Consider the following 6,091-nt stretch of genomic DNA (forward strand, 5'->3'; position numbering starts at 1 on the left):
CAGGGTCTGTGGACTAAAAGTACGCCGTCAGCTCCAGCCACTTCCACCATCAGAAGATGAAGGACTTCAGACTTTAGGTTACGGCCTTGTGGACCCACTGGTGAGCATGTGGTCAGGTCCAGGAGGGTGTCTCTTCCGTCGCCATATGCAAGACTGGTTCTCGTGTGTGATGGAGAAGCTCTGAGAGGCGCTGATGCTGGAGGTGGCTGGTAGGCTGGGAGAGATTCCAGAGGCTCAGTTTTTTTTCCTTTGTCTCGACTTCTCCCCCTTTCTGTGGGTGAAGCGCTTGTGGGAGTGATGCTCCGCCTTGCTGAGGAGGCAGTGTGTGTCGGGGTGGTGGGGCAGACTCCAGGTCAGGGTCCATCTGAAATTTCAAACACTGAGAAGAGGGTGAGAGCCCTGCCTGTCATTTCTCTCTTTTGTACTCTCTCTTAAGTGTTTCTTCTTTCCATGCAGAAAACGCCCTCCAGTCCCCTAAGAACTTAACATTATCTGCAGACTCTTCTTTTTCCTTCTGTTTCAACTTTTCTTGTAACTATTCTATCTGCCTGGGACTAAAACTGTCCTTCTCCGGGAATCCTAAGTCCTTTACCCATATGTCAAACAATCCTCGCCATATGAGGTTTTCATTAACTGGATGTTTGGGCTGTCATAGGAACATCCAATTCTTATTATAGCACATGTAGCTTCACACTTACTTGCTTTTTCTTTTCTTTCCCTAGCTTACTGTTTCTGTTTCTCATTGTACACTGTTATATCAGTAGGTTATGACAACAATGGCTGAGTTTTTATTTGGATCACAAGAAGAACAAGTTGGACTATGTCCAAAAATGCGACACAATAATCCTTTAGGCGTGTTCTTATTGGTAAACAATTTATCTGACATTTGTCTAAAACTAAAGTAGATATCATTTAGCACAACAACCTCAAAGACAACTCATGCATGTGTACAAAATCTGTTTCTCTGTTTCAGAATTTGGAGGAGGACAGTACTCTGTTAATTCATCAATATTTTGCGTGCACACCGGTGTGTCTTTGTGACTTCGTAATCGAACCTCTCTATCCCGTTCCTCCGATGGGCCAATTGTTCACACAGAACAAAGGCAGCAAAACTCAATTCTCTCCCAGTTACGAATCACTGAACGTGAGTCTGTTGAGACATGCACCCGTACTTCCCTCGCTCAAGTAGGTGAGCCGTTACCCAGTTGTCACTTGGGCGGATTTTTCTCTTACACAACCCAATAAACTACTCGTGGTTTATTGTCTCAAAATTGTGTTTTATCCATTTCGGCAAACATATTGATGGTACCACAGCTTAGCAGTCCTCCTGAGCTCGGACAAACTTCTGTCCATCTCTTGTATCAGTCTTCCTTGACTGGGACAATCTCGGTCCATCTCTTATATCATTTCTTTAGATACTAGGACAAATCTCTGTCCATTTCTTGTATCATTCTTTGAATACTGTTTCCACTAATTTCTTTACACAAGAATGCAAAGTTATCACTTACTGGTTCGGTGAGCCCTGATGGCCTGGTCTCTCGTCTGAGTTCTCAGCGCCGCACCGTAGCCTTGGGAGTGTTCCATCGTCCAAGGATCAGACGTATAGGGCCCACCCAGGGGATGCCAAATTGTAATGGAAATTTCTAATAAACACTTCAGAACGCTTAGCAGTTGTCTTTTCAGTTATTTATTATAGTAGATCATATAAACAGATATATAAAATAGGAAAGGAAAGAGAAGAATAGAAGACACCACTTCTGATGATGCCAAGAGTACGCGCACTCTGAGTTGTTTTTTTGGCTGTATCTATTATACTTCTGAAGGCATTCTCTCACTGCTTGTGTCTTCACGTGATTGGCTCAAGATTTTCTATGAAGTTTTGCTAATGAGTGCACCTGGCATGCTTTGGTACGTGCAGGCAGATGCAAGCAGGGAGAACTCGAGCTCTTTGCTTATCACCACTGAGTTCAGGAGAAGTGGTTACATCATGAGAAGATGCGTAGTTAGGACGAACTCAAACACCCTGCTCATTACCACCAAAGTCACAGAAAAGCGATTACAACATGGGAAAAACATCTTTCTCAGTACACTAAGCTGCTTTAACTCAACATACAGAAACAGAGAGAATAATAATGTTCGTCCATTAAATTTCCCTCACACATATATGTTAAAAAAAGTCTACATCTCTGTCTCCATTTCTCTCTGTTAGGTGCTTGTCAATTTCTTCTTAGTGAAGCAGGTCCTCTGGGTGAGCTGACTCAGTCTGACGGTCTGTACCGAGTTAGGCTTCTGCCACCTGTAGAACCTGGCCAATGGCAGCTCAACATCACATCCCATGGGCCAATCACATTTAATGACTTGGGTAAGCGGCTCTGACAAGTAGACAATCAAGGATCACATTTCAATACCATATAACATTTCCACTGCCACACACATTAAGTTGCATATGTGTGGCGTGATACTTTTATTTTCTTTTATCACAAGCATATTTACATATAAAACAGTACATTAATATTAGGTAACACTTTACAGATAAACAAAACAGAGAAACAATTAAAAATAAGCATTCATAAATAAATATATCTTAATTAAAAGGCAGAATAAATTCTGAATGTTTCATTATTTTGGGTGTTGGTATCTTCTCCTTTTTGGTACTTTCCATAATAAATGAAGGGATTATAAAATATCACAATTTCACTCAAACAGCAGGGTGTAAAATAGAAAATATATAAATGTGTGTCAGCATGTGATTTCTAGATGTCGTTCACACAACAGGAAACAAATGTATCCTACTATAACCTGATACTTTAAATATACCATTACAAAAAAAAAAGAAAAATTGATATAAATTACACATGGTTTCTTTCTTTCTTTTTTTTGGTCTTAGGAGAAAGCACTCCCAGGGCTGCGGAGAGTAGAAGGCAGTCTTATTGCAGGTAAACTATATTTGCTGATTTGATTGAATATGACAGCAGCACGGTGGTGTATTGCTTAGCACTGTTGCCTCACAGCAAGAAGGTTCTGGGTTCAAGTCCAGTGGCCGATGGGGGCCTACCTGTGTGGAGTTTGGATGTTCTCCCTGTGTCTGTGTGGATTTCCTCCAAGTGCTCCGGTTTCCCCCACAGTCCAAAGACATGTAGGTTCGGCTAATTGGTGGCTCTAAATTGACTATAGGTGTGAGTGGCTGTTTGTCTCTGTGTCAGCCCTGTGATGACACAGGGCAACTGGCAACTTGTCCAGGGTGTACCCCGCCTCTTGCCCATATTCAGCTGGGATAGGTTCCAGCTTGCCCACGACCCTACACAGGATAAGCGGCTACAGATAATGGATGGATTAAATATGGAGTTTGGTAAAATGACTGAAATAAACAATACACCTGGCTAATGATGTATTTTCCTGAATATGGGTTTATATCTCATACCACCATGTTTTTTGTTAATCAGATATATCTTTGCAAATATGTGCATATGGAAATATGCCACTAAATTCTAGAATCTCAAGACAGGGTAAACATTATATCAGAAAAGCTTGCGCCAAGAAGAAAAAAAACAACAAATTTCTTTGCTGAATATTCAGATTTAAAGATATACAGGTACAATTTTTCCTCTCACATCCTGTTCTTTTATGCAGTTTCTTAAAAAGCATCAGCTAATTTCTCTTTACGTTTGAATATTTTTTTGCAGAGTAGCTTTGCAGAATTACTTTGTGATTTAAATGAAATATGCTTACATCATTGCTGCTTCATTGCTTTGAATTTTTTTCACTTTCTTCCTCCTCACAGGTGTACCAGCATTTTTAGTGGTGGCTGTAACAGGCCTGTCCACCAATGATGAAGCCACTTTGACATGTGACCTTACTAGGGTCCAATGGGGAAAGCTTTCAGAAAGTATTACTGAATTCTTCGACTTCCAATTGGTCAGGAAAGGAGCTAATCAGCTTCATTGAGTCAGTTCCCAGGAAGCCCTTCAGTGTGTGTCTCTGTGGAAAAGACAGAAGGGGGAATGAGCTTGAGAGAGCTTCCACTGAGATGGTTCAGCCCACACATGTACATATCATGGTACGTCTCCATATGGCACACAATTTCAGTTTAAAATCCTTATTTCAAATCTACAACCAAGTTCATAATTTTGAAAATTCTGTGAGGTAATATGAAATACTGATATAAATATTTCTGTGAAGAATCTCAGTCATCCAGGTACATAGTAATCAGTGGTTGGTAGAAGAGAGCAACTGGACTTGCTTGAAGATTCTTGAAAACGTTTTGCCTCTCATCCGAAAGGCTTCCTCAGTTCTGTCTGACTAATAGGGAGTATCAAGTATTTATCCTCTCATGGATCATCATAGAATCCAAATCAGAATGCTGATGGCTGCATTGTAGGTGGCTGATAAAAGATGTCATAGACACCCACCTCTGTTCAGTGATGGTCGTTCCAAGTTGACAAAAATGAACGATCCTCTCTGGCTAAGATGTCTGCCAGTTTTCTGGAAGTCCTCTCATACTCCCGCAGCAGTCGAAAGGATCTCATCCCAAAGTGCGTAGAAACATATCTGTGAAGAATCTCAGTCATCCAGGTACATAGTAATCAGTGGTTGGTAGATGAGCGGCAAAATGTTTTCAAGAATCTTCAAGCAAGTCCAGTTGCTCTCTTCTGATGACTGAGATTCTTCACAGATATGTTTCTACGCACTTTGGGATGAGATCCCTTCGACTGGTGCGGGAGTATGAGAGGACTTCCAGAAAACTGGCAGACATCTTAGCCAGAGAGGATCGTTCATTTTTGTCAACCTGGAACGACCATCACTGAACAGAGGTGGGTGTCTATGACATCTTTTATCAGCCACCTACAATGCAGCCATCAGCATTCTGATTCGGATTCTATGATGATCCATGAGAGGATAAATACTTGATACTCCCTATTAGTCAGACAGAACTGAGGAAGCCTTTCGGATGAGAGGTGAAATGTTTTCAAGAATCTTCAAGCAAGTCCAGTTGCTCTCTTCTACCAACCACTGATTGATATAAATATTGAGATAAAAGAAAATATAAGATAAATGTAACCTATAATTGAAGTACATTTTATTCTAAGACCATTATAAAAACCTTATTGAAATGACATTTCCTGCTAGTTCATGATACCTGATGTCATAATCCTAACAATGTTACCCAAAGTAGAAAAACAGTCATATGGTATAACAGAATCTCAGCTTGTCTCATCTTACCATAGATCCAGGTTGCAGTGAAAGTTACACTAGTGTTTAGCAAATTCTAGGTTAGATGGTTAGATTTGTGGTTAGATGTTTTTGTTTAATTATTGCCACAACAATGGATATGGGCATTTTCAGGCATGTGGATATTTTTGTGGTCATTGTCTGATTTATGAAGGTCAACACACTGTTTTTCCCACTTTGTGTTCTCTAATCTTCTCGAGGTTGATGAATGACTAAGGATGTTTGACGTCATATTTACATTTCATGGATGACTGCTTAAAAGGTGTGAAACATTCAGGTGAACTTAATAGTTAAATGGAAACATAATGTACATTTTGTACATACAGTATGAATATCTTGGGATATCAATAATTGTGACTTTTTTTCAAAAGAAAAGTTACTTTAGTTGGAGGTTAGCTTTCACTTGTATTTTCAGTGTGAGCTTAAGTTAATTAATACAAAGATATTACATTATATAGCATTTGGCAGACGCTCCTGTCCAGAGTGATGCAAAATGAGTGCAAAAGTCAGGTACACGAAGTGCTGACCTTCTAGGTCAGAAAGTTCTAGTGCCAAGTGAATAAGTAACAATAATACCTAGTGTAATATGCTGTTGAAGTACTCATAGTCAAACAGCCAAGGAAACAAACCAACCATATACAGTGGTGCTTGAAAATTTGTGAACCCTTTAGAATTTTCTATATTTCTGCATAAATATGACCTAAAACATCATCAGATTTTCACACAAGTCCTAAAAGTAGATAAAGAGAACCTAGTTAAACAAATGAGACAAAAATATTATACTTGGTCATTTATTTATTGAGGAAAATTATCTAATTTTACATATTTGTGAATGGCAAAAGTATGTGAACCTCTAGGATTA

The 6,091-nt window shown here is 39.7% G+C and overlaps 1 pseudogene; it reads left to right on the forward strand.

The window, feature by feature from the left end:
- LOC132888331 (von Willebrand factor A domain-containing protein 7-like) overlaps positions 1 to 5,495 on the forward strand; it is a 156,520-nt pseudogene extending 151,025 nt beyond the window's left edge.
- The last annotated feature ends 596 nt before the right edge of the window (positions 5,496 to 6,091 follow it).

Source organism: Neoarius graeffei, chromosome 6 (genome assembly GCF_027579695.1).
Source record: "Neoarius graeffei isolate fNeoGra1 chromosome 6, fNeoGra1.pri, whole genome shotgun sequence".
In the NCBI taxonomy this organism is placed as follows: domain Eukaryota; kingdom Metazoa; phylum Chordata; class Actinopteri; order Siluriformes; family Ariidae; genus Neoarius; species Neoarius graeffei.